General features: G+C 35.9%; 1 protein-coding gene across 1 annotated transcript in view; it reads left to right on the top strand.

The window, feature by feature from the left end:
• The window catches only part of LOC143715775 (syndecan-2-B-like), a 31,956-nt gene that overhangs the window by 427 nt on the left and 17,583 nt on the right, over positions 1–13,946 (top strand). The gene's annotated exons all lie outside the window — the stretch shown is intronic.

Here is a 13,946-nt window from a genome sequence, read left to right as displayed (position 1 = left end):
CAGACATAATTCATATATGCTGCCTATTTTATACTGTTTAATTGATTCTTAACAGAAAAGTGTGAACTTGGTCTCGGGAAGACCTGTAAAGCCCATCCTGATTATGAGATTGTTGTAACAGCATGATGATGTTATTTAGTAGCTAGATATTAAAGTGATATTTTCCTTAGCTAGATATTAAAGTGATAATGCTCATCCTTTTACACGGATGTCCAAACTTAAAAAAAAAACAAAAATTCTTAAAGAGATCCCTGAGAAAGTTACTGAGTAGGCTACTCTAATGACAGTTGCATTTCGATCTCAGAAGATTCACTTGAACACTCTTAAAAATAAAGGTTCTTTATTGGCATTAATGGTTCCATGAAGAACCTTTAACATTCATGGAATCTTTCCATTCCACTAAAGGTTCTTTATAGTGGAAAAAGGTTCTTGAGATTTTTTAAATGTTCTTCACATTAAGATTTTTTTCTTTTTCTTTTTAGAACTATTGACTGAAAGGTTTTGGGGAACCAAAAATGGTTCTTCTATGGCATCGCTGTTAAAACCCCCTTTTGGAACCTTTATATTTAAAAGTGAAGTTCAATGTCACTTTATAAATGTATTGGTCTTCTGGAGCTCATATTCAGTGTCTCACCGAGACACCTTTTAGTAAACTAGCTAATGAACCCTAATCTCCTCCTGAGAGAACTTAATTTCTCAGCCAGTTTTACGCTCTAGAAATCCAGATGAGTTGACTTTTTTCAGTTCTGAAACTGTTGCCAATCAAATTCAGATTAAGGCCAAAATAGTCTTGGTTCAGTTTCAGAGCTCTGAGCCATTGAAGAGAACAATGGGATTTGGTTTATGCGAAGAATTTCAATTCCTGCTTATCAGAGATTGTTCCTCACTGTAAAAAATGATATGATCAATAAGTTATGACAACATATGTTTTTACATTGCTTTAACTCATCAAATTAAGTTAAGCAATTTTCAACTTATTTTATAAGTTCAACAAGATTCAACTCATTTTAAAGTAATTTAAGTTGAAATGACTTAAACATCCAAGTTGATTGTACTTAGAAATGTAAGGCAGCAACTTTTTTTTATTCTGTGAGCGAACTAGACTGCAAAGCAACGAATGCAGCACATCGATTCCCAATAGAAACACTGCTTTCAAAGTGCTGTCAAACAATTTGCAGGTTGCTTCAGGGCGCAGATCTGTATGTGTTAATTACCTTTAGCTCTCAACTGTGATGAAGCCCATTACAAAGAAGCAATAAAATCAAGCCACCACAGTGTAATTTTACTGGAAGATGTTTGGAAATTGTTGAAAGCTTTTGCAGTTGTTCTTATACCCTGTTTATTGATTTGTTGTGTGAGTGAAGCAACTGCCCTCGTGTTTTTTCAGAACATCCTGAATAAGGTATTTTTCCCTATCCTTTTTTAACCTTGGCAATGATTTTACTCTTCAGTTTGACCCTGAGATCCAACAAGTTGCACCACATCTACAGTTTTATCAGTGCTAATCATTCATAGTGAGTAAATAGTCAGTTCAGTCTTATTTAAGTATTAGCCAATCTGTTTCAAAAGGTGAAATCTTATTTCAACATTATATATTGAGGGGATGGAATATTAATGCTCTACTTGTAACACTGACAATGTTTTCAAAATCAGAAGTTTATAGGTTATTTCATGATTCTTAGAGCTAATGAAATTAATATGAAAATAACAATAAGTGGTTCCCCATTGGTTTTCATTCCTTGTTTCCTTTTTTTTCATGCCATTTCAAACGTGTTTTAGGTTTCAATTCCTCAACAGTGAGGATTCTCATAATGTGAAGCCTTGAGTAGTCATAGCCTGATCCAAAGCCACAACAGGATAGTCTAACTTTGAAACAGCCAAAATGTAATTGCATAACTGCTGAATTAAACCAATTACCATTAAATTAAAGGGAGGGGGGGGGGGGGGGCAAGATTAAAAAAAAACCCAGCTGCCTCTTGGATAAATAGCACCGTGTAACATTTTACTGTTAGGGACTAACAGATTATTACGACCTTTCTTATTGTGCTGTTCCACAAAATAATGTCATCGTAATATGATGTAACCAAACATAAACTGTACCCATTGCCAAGACAACATGTTATGACAGACGTATGACTGTGCTGACACCTCATTCATGGGCGTAAACAGACTCCCACTCTGAACACCTGCGTGATTCTAGTAATGCCAGTATCTGAACAATATCTGTGTGCTGACTGCATATACACAACCTCAGGCAGAGGAAGTCATGTAACAGGGATGTTGTCAGACAGTTTATCTGTGTGTGTTTGTGTGTGTGTGTGTGTGTAACACAGAATGGAAACTAATAGCTTTGATCTGAATTTCTGTTACCAACAGTTCCCCTCAATTACCTTAGCAAATGTAATCTATCTATCTATCTATCTATCTATCTATCTATCTATCTATCTATCTATCTATCTATCTATCTATCTATCTATCTATCTATCTATCTATCTATCTATCTATCTATCTATCTATCTATCTATTCACCCACTTCTGTCTGTCTGTCTGGACGAGTGGACATGTTGTCTGTGTCATTCACTTTGGCCAAATTTGTTTATTCACATTTAGTGATGAATCCTGCGACAGGAAGTCATAAAACACGAGAAAGAAAGAGAGATAGAGAGTTGGAAACTTTGTCCAGAGGTGGTAGGCTGAGTGGAGTGAAGTGTGAATAACACGTAGCAGTAAAACCCCACTGTGCAAACCACTAAAGAACTATTAATATACCTAAGAGAAGTCAGTTTACAGTTTTCACCAGCATTGTGGCCACTTTGATTTAGGCTAATTTTAACTATAGTGAATTTACTTCACTTTTAAGTGGAAAATGTCTGCAATGAGGGTACACAAAAGCTGTAATAGATGATAATTGCACTTTTTGGAACAATATTCTCTCACAATGTCATGATATATTAAGGCACGAGGCAAAAATGTGCCAACAGTCCAAGTGTTGTTTATCCATACTGAAGACCAATTTAGCATCTGAAAAGAGCAGTGTGTCTGCCAGAGGCATGTGGTATTCTCATCTGTTGTGGGCGTGCTTTCAGAAAAAACATCTGTATTTACAGTGTACAGACTTTTTTTGCAAAAGAGAAACGTAACACTGGGTAAATTTGCTTCCTGTACATGTCTGTCCACAGTTTTGCGTGGGTTCCACTCTCATTAAAACAGCTCTAAATCTGGAGCGTTGTCATTGTCAATCAGTGTTGTGTAGCTCTGTTTAGTTTGCAATCTACAAAAGAATGGGTAAGCTGTCTGTCATTCTGTCCAGATGAAGGTGAATGTTTTTGTGCCTGTATTTGTCATAGCTCATCTGGGAGGATATAGTCCTGAAGTGATTCATGGTTCCTTAGGTGTTTCTCTCCATGGCATGCAAGTGTGTTGACATAGCAGATCCTGCATACCGCAGACAGATTAGCCCGCTGTCTGCAGGACATTGGAGGAATGCGTCGACGTGAGAGTCCCTAGCCCGGCGTAAATCCCATAGATGGATGTGCTTCTATTGTCCAGAATGCAGAATCATCTATGCCAGATGTTTTATGTACAAGATGCAGATGTTCCCGTGCTCTCTCTGTGGGAGTAGCTTGTGTTATGGAATACTAGCAGCGACAGCCGTAAACAGAGGAAGTGTGAGAACAGCTGGGTTATGGGGCATTTAGCTATTTGCTTATTATGAATCCTGAGTACTTTTTGTGCTAAATTGTATTATGCAATCAAAATGCATAGTTATAACTTGTCAATGACAAAGAAGAGTGTCCATGACAATTAAAAGGACAAAAACATGCAGAAAGGTCTAAAAAATATGCTCATGTTTGTTTTATATTATTTTGAAAAAACTGTTTTTTTTTTTGTTTTAGCATACTTTTGCGATCTTTAATGAAACTTTAAGATTAATGACTCTAAATCTGTCATTTAATATACTGTATGTACATATATATAATTATAGAGATATATTACTTATATTTATGTAGAATAAATCCCTATAAGTAACAAATCTCTTATTTACAAAGAGGATTCATTCAAATCTGTCTCCTCTGGATTGCCAACTACAACGTTAATGAGCACCGCTGTGAAAATACATGAAACATCAAACATTTGCAACCCATTTCACTTCTGTTATGTCATGTTTTACTGAGTAAAACCAAAAATTCAAAACATTTAAGATTTGATTGGATTGTCAAGTCAAGTAAATCACCTTCATAGCGGTTTTTACAATACAGATGGTTTCAGACAGCTTTACAGTGATAATGGGAAATGAATGCAACTAAGATTGTTTTAATTGATTAATTTTCGTTGTAAATATCATTAGTTATTAACTTAGGGGCCGCTTACACGACCATTTTCAACTGAAAGCAGAAAACTCTGAATGTGTCCTGGCCGTTCATTTACATGACAGTGGCGTTTTGGTGGCCTGAGATTGCAAACTTTGAAGTAGGTTTCGAAGTGCAAGTTTTGCAAGCAATATCGTTATCATCTCTGAGTCAACAAAAGCGTGAATCTGTGAAAACGGTGACGGCATGCACATTCGTATTACGTGTTTGAATGCGTATGTGCGCAGGCGCGTAGTCTTTCTTTACAAAGTGACATCACCAATTACTTGTCTGGCATGCACAATACAGAATTTTTAGTCGTTTCCGCGGATCCGTGTGAACGGGAATCATTTTGATAACGTTTACATCTTATAATGTAACGAGTACATCAGGTGTTATAGGAAGTGTTCCTGGTTCCGGTTACCTAGTTTTTGCAGCCTACAACCATTTTACATGATTTGAATTATAGAAATTGATTATGTGTTATGTGTATGCCAGGTTAAAGAAATGTGTTTTTAGTCTAGATTTAAACTGATAGAGTGTGTCTGCTTCCCGAACAACTAGGAAGACTACTCCAGAGTTTAGGTGCTAAATAGGAAAAGGAGTGCAGTTGATTTTGATATTCTATAGGTAGATTTATCAACTGGCCAAACCATTTATTGATTTGTAAAATGATATGTTTGACTAACTTAACTTTATGTCAACAGGTTCCACGTAACTGGGTTACGTAACATTATTTATTTCAGTAAGCGTAAGTTAATTACTTAAGGTAAATGCAATGTTGTTTAGTTGAATCAACTTAACGATCTTGGTTTTGTTTTAAACTATTAAGTTAATTAACTTAAATTATCCTAAAATGTATATTTTTACATTCAACCAAAATAAATAATGCGAATGTTCCTGTTTATTTAATGAATCCATATCAATTTTGAAAACTTTTTAAAAAAATTCCAGCTAGAATAACTTGTAAAATCTGTAATCTCTAAATACTGCCTTTTCAAAATGAAAGGAATCTTCTTATTACAAGAAAAGAAGTAAAAAATAAATCAATAAAAATGAAAGCGTGAAAGGATTTATAAATACTCTCATAGAAGTGTTATACTTGAAAAATGGCAGAGTTCTTTTGCAATCTGTGTCTCATTGTAATTGCACAATAATAAAAAAAATAAAACAGTATTGAAACAAACAAATGTACTGCAACAGCCAAACAACAGTGCAACATTATGGAGAAACCATAAGTCCTGGTTCTTGGTCCTGACCTCAAGTTACAGTGTTAATGAAGGAAGATTATTTTTCAGGACCTGGACCTTGTTTGACAGCTTGTTTGCATGTAGTCCATAAAAATATTTTGAAAAGCCAACATCTTCCTAAGGGTCTGTAGCATCTGCCCCTTCATGAATGACGACACCATTCCTAGGGTGGTGTTTGGGGGTCGAAGTTAGGGCTTCATCATGTTCAACATCCTAAAAAAGTCAAATACAAATATAAACAATTAATAGAAGATATGGGGTGAAAGTGAGAGTTGGTTTTAGAGAAACATACAATCGGTTTTAAAAAATGTAAATAACTTACACAAGGTTTGAGGGGTCTTCGTTCATGTTAACAGTCAGGGCTTTCAGGACGAATTCACGTTTTTTTTCCGATTGTGACATTCCAAAAAAAATGTGAAATGAGCATTAGTTAGCACTTTGCTTTTTAGACTTGTTACTGTACCTCTGACACTTTAAGTAGCATCATCATCAAGTCAAATTTGTCAATCCCGGCAACCAGTAAAAAAACAACAACTAATAAATGGTCACAGTAATATTGGATGTCAGAGTTCTTCCAATTGTAGGTGCATAAATCACAACTCTGATGCTGCTGAGAAATATCATAAAGCTACAAATATACTGATAAAGCACTGAAATTTAAACAGTATGATATTAACATATACAATATATTGTATATATACATATACAAGTGATGTCATTGGTAAAGGAAAGTTGTTTTAATGGGTGGAGAAAGTGATTACAATTTGATTAAAGATTCGTTTTGATATCAATCATTCACAAAGTTAATAGTCAATTTTGGTTTCATCGCATTTTTAGTCCTTTTCTTTTTGAGCATCATTCATGTGGAAGCATTTTAACTTGTCAAATCCACATCATGAGAATCTGGGGCCGAATTCACGAAAATCTTCTGAAGAAAGAAGTTCAAGTTTTTGAGAATGCAAAACATTCTTATCTTTTTTCTTAAGTAAGAAAATAAGAAGAAAATGTCAGTTAAGAAGAATTTTATTCTTAAGAATGTTTCGTGAATCCGGCCCCTGATCACTCAAAATCTTTAGCTTCTGAGAGGACTTTGGGAAACATTTAACATACGGTACAACCACAGAGTAAGTCTGAATTTGGTGGGGGAATAAGCCATCTGGGTCCCGTAATGTTTCACAATCTCTTTTTTTGCTTTTAGTTTGGTTTTTGCTGAACCTTATTTAGCCACATAGCACCCTGCAGACGGAGGGCATGACCACGAAAGATGCTTTCATGTGGCCGATACATTTTTATCAGAGTTTAAGCTGACATATCATATCAGATTTTATGTATTTTTTCTCCACCTATCTCTCACTCCTCACCCTCTCTTTCCCTCCTCACTCCACTTTTATCTACCAAAGCAAAGCCTGTTTGGAATTTGAGGCATATTTTTAGAAACAAGCTTCTTTGATGGGCCAAGCAATTGACGTTTTATATTTTGAGGTGGATATTTATGTGAAGTGATTTTACATTTCTAATATTCATTTGAGAGTTTTCATAGCTTAAGAACCAACAGACTGTCTTAGAGAAGGCATTAGTTATAAAAATCCTTGAAACATAAATACCCTTGGGCGATGAAGTGTACATTTGGGACTAGAGTAAAACTAATGATCTGTCTCCTATTTTTCTTTGAATTTTACAGAATACCTCTATATGTAATTTCCTGTAAAGTTCCATAATCCTCTACCCTAGTTTCCTAGGTTTTATGGAGATAATACTTTTCCGTTTAAGAAATGATGGAATGCGGTAAACAGTTTACAGTCTGCAAGATTCATGAAAGTTTGTCTGATACTGACTGTGACTGTGCTATTTTGGAGAGAAAAGTCCACGAAAGACTCCACCAAAGTCTGCTCAGTTTTTAGAAGTAAGCAGTAAATTTGAGCCTGGTTATCCTTCCAGAGGGAGCTGGTTTGGCCGGCCTCCAGCAGCACAGATGGAGGAACGCTGCTCACAATGAGAGAGGCTCATGCCTCAGTTTTTCTTTTTTGAAGGTGCTGATCGACTGCAAGATGTCAGGCTGTGTTATTGCACCAAGTGAAGTTTTTCATTAAAATGTTACACCTTGTTGTACCTGTTAAAACAGTGGTTCTCAAACTGTTTACACCAAGTATACCACCTCAGAAATATTTGGCTCACCAAGCAGGCTGCCACCATAATGACCAATATTAAAATACAGTAGTGTAGTAGGCCTAACTATTCGGCTATAGCTATGCACAGCTCAAAAACGAGGCATTTCTAATAAGAATATGTATTATTGTCAACCCCTTTTTATAGGCCTACAGTGTACAAACTACAGTGTGATTCCTCTACCACACTTCGAGAATCAGTGTGTTAAAGGATCTTAAAATAAAATAAAACTATTCATTTACTCTTATACTTTGTCCTTTGAGGATCTCAAAAAGAGGAGTGTAATGAAGATAATGGAGGACTGTTACTGTTGAGCTTCTTGCACATATTTACAGTAAGCGTAGATGCATAGCAGCAGTTATTGGAATGTTTTTAATTAAATGTGGTGAGTGAATTATGACCTTTTTTGTGTAGCGTTGTATTGTTTTATTCAATTTTCTCGTTATTCCATTCCATCATTTTTTGTCCATATTTAATAATCTTTTTAAATACATTAACAATCCAATTCATACATACAGTGACACTTCTTGTTTGATGAACATAATTTCTGATTTAAAATTATTTTAGAATTTTTTGGGGGCAAATGAGTTTAAAAATAGCTTAACAGAATACTTAAAAAGAATATTTTGCAATATAGTTTTGCCTATATATATATATATATATATATATATATATATATATATATATATATATATATATATATATATATATATATATAAAATGGCTAAACAATTTAATCGTCTTAACCACAAATTATTGATCAGGAAATTAGCAACATTTAAGCAAATGTAATACTTAAAAAGCCATTGCTCTCTCAGAAAAACATCAAAAATTAAATGAAGTTTTTGGCAGAATATGGGAAGTTGTGTGCGGAGTAATGAATCACAATGAAACAAGTTACATGGTGATGCTCCAGAGAAGTGTCTTTGGAAATCTGCTGAGAAATATAATAATAAATACATCTCTAGCATAGTGAAGCAGGGAGGAAGAGACTGTTTCATTGTGTGGAGAGCCTTTTAGCTGCTGGTATTAGTGAACTACTTTGCTGTGAAAAGTCTTTTAATGCTTTGGAGTACAGGAGAATGGCTTGCTTACCACAAATGAAAAGTTGTTGTCTAAAGAGGACTGATCAGATGTTATTTGTCAACAAGACAATGCTCCTGCCCAAATTACAAAGACAGCCTTACAAGTGGCTTGAGAACAAGTCCATCAGGCTCACAGTTTGGCGTCCAGATTTAAATTTTATAGTGAATATTTTTGGTCTCACATTAAACTCAAACGATCTGGGAGACATTTTTCAACTACTCACGAACTGTTTGAAGCCATCAACATTGAGTGGAACAACACTGACTCTTCCTGTAAAAAACATGTCTGCAAGTTGGAGAAGGCTATTCCGTGCTAAGTTACATTATTTATAGTATTTGTGCAGTTCTTGCTAATTTCATGATTAGTGATTTGTGATTAAAGGGCACCTATTATGCAAAATTCACTTTTACATGCTGTTTGAACATAAATGTGTGTTGGCAGTGTGTGAGCAAAACCACCCTAGAATGATAAAAATGCACCCAGTGTTTTTTTTACAATCTCAATAATTCATATGCACTCTCTCAGAATGAGCTGTTCTAAGATTCAGCTTTTTGTGACGTAGAACATGGGAAAGGGGTTTGATTGACAGTGTGGTTGGTGGTTGGTACCTCCCTCCGTGATCTGATCCTCCATTGTTGTTTCAACGACAGCCGGACCGCTGTTCTGAAGATTTGTGCTGCCTTCTAGAAAATGCCTCCTAAGAAAAATAAGTGTTTTGTTGTGGGCTGTAATACTTCGCATAGTTGTTTGCACTTGCTTCCGACATCAGAGCCACTGAAAACGCAGTGGGTGGATTTTATTTATGAAGGAAATGCGCCTCTTACACTCCCGAAGTATGTTTATGTTTGCTCAAATCATTTTGAGAGTGACTGTTTTTTGAACGGCAGTCAATTCAAAGCAGGTCTTGCTACAAAATGAATCCCCAAGGGTGGATCGTTGCCTAGTGTTCGCGATCCGACGACAATTCCTGAAGAAGTAAGTGTATTTTATGACTTCTGAGGTAACGTTAATAGTCATCGACAACAAATGTTGTTGTCGTCGTCGTCGTATGATTTATGTAATTTAAACCTTTTAAATAAACACACGTTTTCATATGTTTTTTAAGATATTGTTATTGTTATTATCGGTATTTGTGTTTTCAAACATTTGCGTCAACGTTATCACAGTTTGTGTGTGTCTGTGTGTGTGTTGCACAGCGATGACAACGCAATGAGTTCATAAATGTATCAAATAACCATTCCGAGACATCTCGATCGTGTTTCTTCAGCCGGAGTCTCTTCGTCATCTGGGTCGGACTCTGTTTCAAACATACGGCCGAATGCCATACACAATTGCGGGTCTATCACTCTCGGCCATTATGGTTCTACCGACTGTTAATTGCCATAGTTATGCAAGTTACGCCCACATCCAGCGGCAGGGTGGGGATTAGCAGCTCATTTGCATTTAAGGTCGTCTGCCTCAAAACAGCTTGTTTCAAAACAGGCCCCAAAAATGACACATTCAAATGGTTATAATAAATTAACTGTGGGGTATTTTGTGCTGAAACTTCACAAATACATTCTGGGGACACCCAAGACCAATATTACATCTTGTAAAAAGGGCCATAATAGGTGCCCTTTAAAATGGTTAAGAAAAATGAAAGACCACTAAACATTTATCATTTTTCTTCTTTTTTTTTGCCCAGGAGTTTGTGTGCATATATATACAGCCTAATATAAATTTAAAACATTATTAAAGACAAGTTAACTTAGGTCTAACAGTAGTTTTCATGTACAAAAATGTAATAAAATAAGCAAATGTAAAATAACACTGCATTAGGGGTGGAACGGTACAGAGAAGTCACGGTTCGGTTCATACCTCGGTTCAGACATCACGGTTCGGTACGATTTCGGTACAATGGAGTGAAAAGCAAAACAAAAATGCAGAAGGCATTTTTCTAAATGTCTTAAGCTTTGTATTTTTAAAAAAAGTTTTATTAATAAAGGCATAGAACCAGTTTATTTGTAGTGCACTGACAATAGTTTTATATAATCTAATTAGTTTATTAATTAAATTAATAAAAAGACAAAGACCTTACAACATGTTTGGTATGTTTGAATGAATTTAAAATTAATTTGCCATATTTCAGATCAATATATTTGTTTTTCTTAATTTTAATTAACCCTAACTTTATTCTCATCTGAATTATAAATAATTGATTTCCGTATAAAATAATACTAGGCTACAATTAAAAACCACATTTGAATTTCTTTTTTTAATCAATGTAGAATGTGTAATTTAAAAGTAAAACTGTGTCTGTGTGTTTGTGTATGTGTGTGTGCGTGCGTGCGATTTTGGTTGGGTGACAGTTATAGGTTACAGTTTTACAAGAGAGTATGACAAAAGCACAATGTTGTGTTTTAATGCGAGAGTACACAAATATATGTAAACACTTTGCAGTTTGAATTATGTTTACGGAGTATGTTTTTGTTTCCACTGTTCGATCGCGCCCGCGCCTCTCTCTCTCTCTCTCTCTCTCTCTCTCTCTCTCTCTCTCTCTCTCTCTCTCTCTCACACACACAGTTCGATCGTGCCCGCGCCTCTCTCTCTCTCTCTCTCTCTCTCTCTCTATCTCTCTCTCTCTCTCTCTCACACAAACACATGCACACACACACACACACAGTTCGATCGCGCCCGCGCCTCTCCCTCTCTCGTGCGCGTACACATACAGTACAGCATTGCAATATTGACGCGAATTGAGCGAATTTTATCGCTATTTAGAGTTTTATTTATTTTTATACCGTGTATTGTACGTGTAAATTCGTGCACCGAACCATGACGCCCGTACCGATTCTGTTCAATACAAATACATGTACCGTTCCACCCCTACACTGCATAGTCTTCACTCTATTAATTAAACATCCATATTAATCCTTATTAAAGTTAAAAAAGTTAATCAGTCAAGAGCGATGAGTGATTTTTTCTTTGTCCTTAGTTGTTTCATTAACATAAAAAGCACATACAGCAGCAGGTACATTAGGCTGCTGTCACTTTAAAGGGATAGTTCAACCAAAAATGAAAATTCTGTCATTATTTACTCACCCTCATGTTGTTCCAACCTCGTAAGACCTTCGTTCATCTTCGGAACACGAATTAAGATATTTTTGATTAAAACTGAGAGCTGGATCACTCCTCCATAGGCTTCTTAAGGGATTGAAGCTTGCCAGCCCCTAAAAGTTATTAAAGATATCGTTAAAATAGTCCAAGTGACTACAGTGGCTCAATTTTAAGTTTATCAAACGATGAAAATACTTTTTGTGCCCAAAAAGTAAATAAATAACGACTTTATTTCAACTATTCGTTTCCTCTGTGGGCCTCGAGTGAGTTCACTAGTGATATAGCGCAGTTCATCTGTTGTTGTACGTCACACGCATCACCCCCATGACCAGCGTCGGCCAATAGTGAGCCTACGTGTGACATAGCTCTACGCAATCACACTACGTTAACTGACTAGAGGCCCAACAAGAAGGAAATGAATAGTTGAAATAAAGTTGTTTTTTTTGTTTTTCTTGCGCACAAAAAGTATTCTCGTCCCTTGATAAACTTAAAATTGAGCCACTGTAGTCACTTGGACTATTTTAACGATGTCTTTAATAACTTTTCGGGAATGGCAAGTTTCAATCCCTTAGAAGCCTATGGAGGAGTGATCCAGCTCTCAGATTTAATCAAAAATATCTTAATTTGTGTTCCGAAGATGAACGAAGGTCTTACGGGGTTGGAACAACATGAGGGTGAGTAAATGCTGACAGAATTTTCATTTTTGGGTGAACTATCCCTTTAAAAGTGAATGCACGGTTCTAATATATTGATTCATACTGTACACATGCGTTTACTTTCTGTCAACTGTTTACTTTTACTTAAAGGTATAGCGGAGGATTTTCTTTATCCGGGTGGGTAGCCTATACTATTGATCCACCTAAGTGTCAATCATTCTGGTGATATGTTTACGTAAGGCCGTCGTACATGCTTATGTAGTTTTCGCTTTCTCGCATGCGCACTTTCAGGTGTATTATGTGTGATGTGTTACGGTTTCAGCCATTCCTTTGAAAATGGCTGAGGGTCGAAAGAGAAAAAATTTATACGAAGTGTATGATAAGAAGAGTAAGATGCCGCAGGTAAGGTTTGTCATACTATTTGGAGAAATCCATTTAAAATCACTGCTAGTAAAAGTTAATGTAAGCTATGATTAGCGATGCTAGCCCTGGCACAAGTCAGGCACCGCGTAGACACGGTAAACATCTCAATTTGTCTAAAGTAGCCTTATGACCAAATGGTAAATGGTATCACGCTGAAATATTCTAAAACCTTGTGTTTTCATTTTCGATAATTACAATGTGTTCACCATAGTATTTATTACACAAATGCAACAAGCTACTTCTCCATTGCATATCATGTCTTGAGTCCTCGGTCACTCAACACGTTTAATAGGCGTTCCCTCTCGGGAGCAAATAGAGTGTTGCGCATGTGCATTTTTTTAAAAATTGGAGAGGGCGGGTCTTCTCTAAAATTCGGAAAGATCCTCCGCTATACCTTTAAGAGATAACCGACTATGTTTACTAGGATACTCGCAATTTTTTTAACAATTTTGTTTGAATTTCTCCGCCCAAGTGCAAGAAGACATGGAAAAAAGCTCAGTTTAGTATTCACACACTGTCTGAGACGTGTCTTTCTGGGCATCACAAAACTTTCCACACAGGGTGCGAGTAATGAAATAAGCTCCCTTTCACGTCCCGAGCATCGTTCACGTTTGTTCATAAACTGCTTCACTGTTGCTGTAATTTGACAATGGAAGGTAGTTCTGGTGTAAAATGTCATGTACAGGTGTGAAATTTAGTAATATTTATTCATTAATAATTAAAAATAATAATCATTAACATCTGTACACTTACATTTATTCAAGCTATAAGGAAAATATGTTATTACTTGATTCGTACACCACATGTCATTTTTGGAATCTCACTTTTAGAATCTTTACTTTTTTCAACATGATTTCAAAGAGTTAAGTTAGAACAACTGTGTGTTTTCTTTTCCTTTAACTTGGACAGTCCCCACAGCA

This window comes from Siphateles boraxobius, unplaced genomic scaffold (genome assembly GCF_051911475.1).
Source record: "Siphateles boraxobius isolate OS27281-9 unplaced genomic scaffold, OSU_SipBor_1 12, whole genome shotgun sequence".
In the NCBI taxonomy this organism is placed as follows: domain Eukaryota; kingdom Metazoa; phylum Chordata; class Actinopteri; order Cypriniformes; family Leuciscidae; genus Siphateles; species Siphateles boraxobius.
This window is presented reverse-complemented; position numbering and strand designations above follow the sequence as displayed.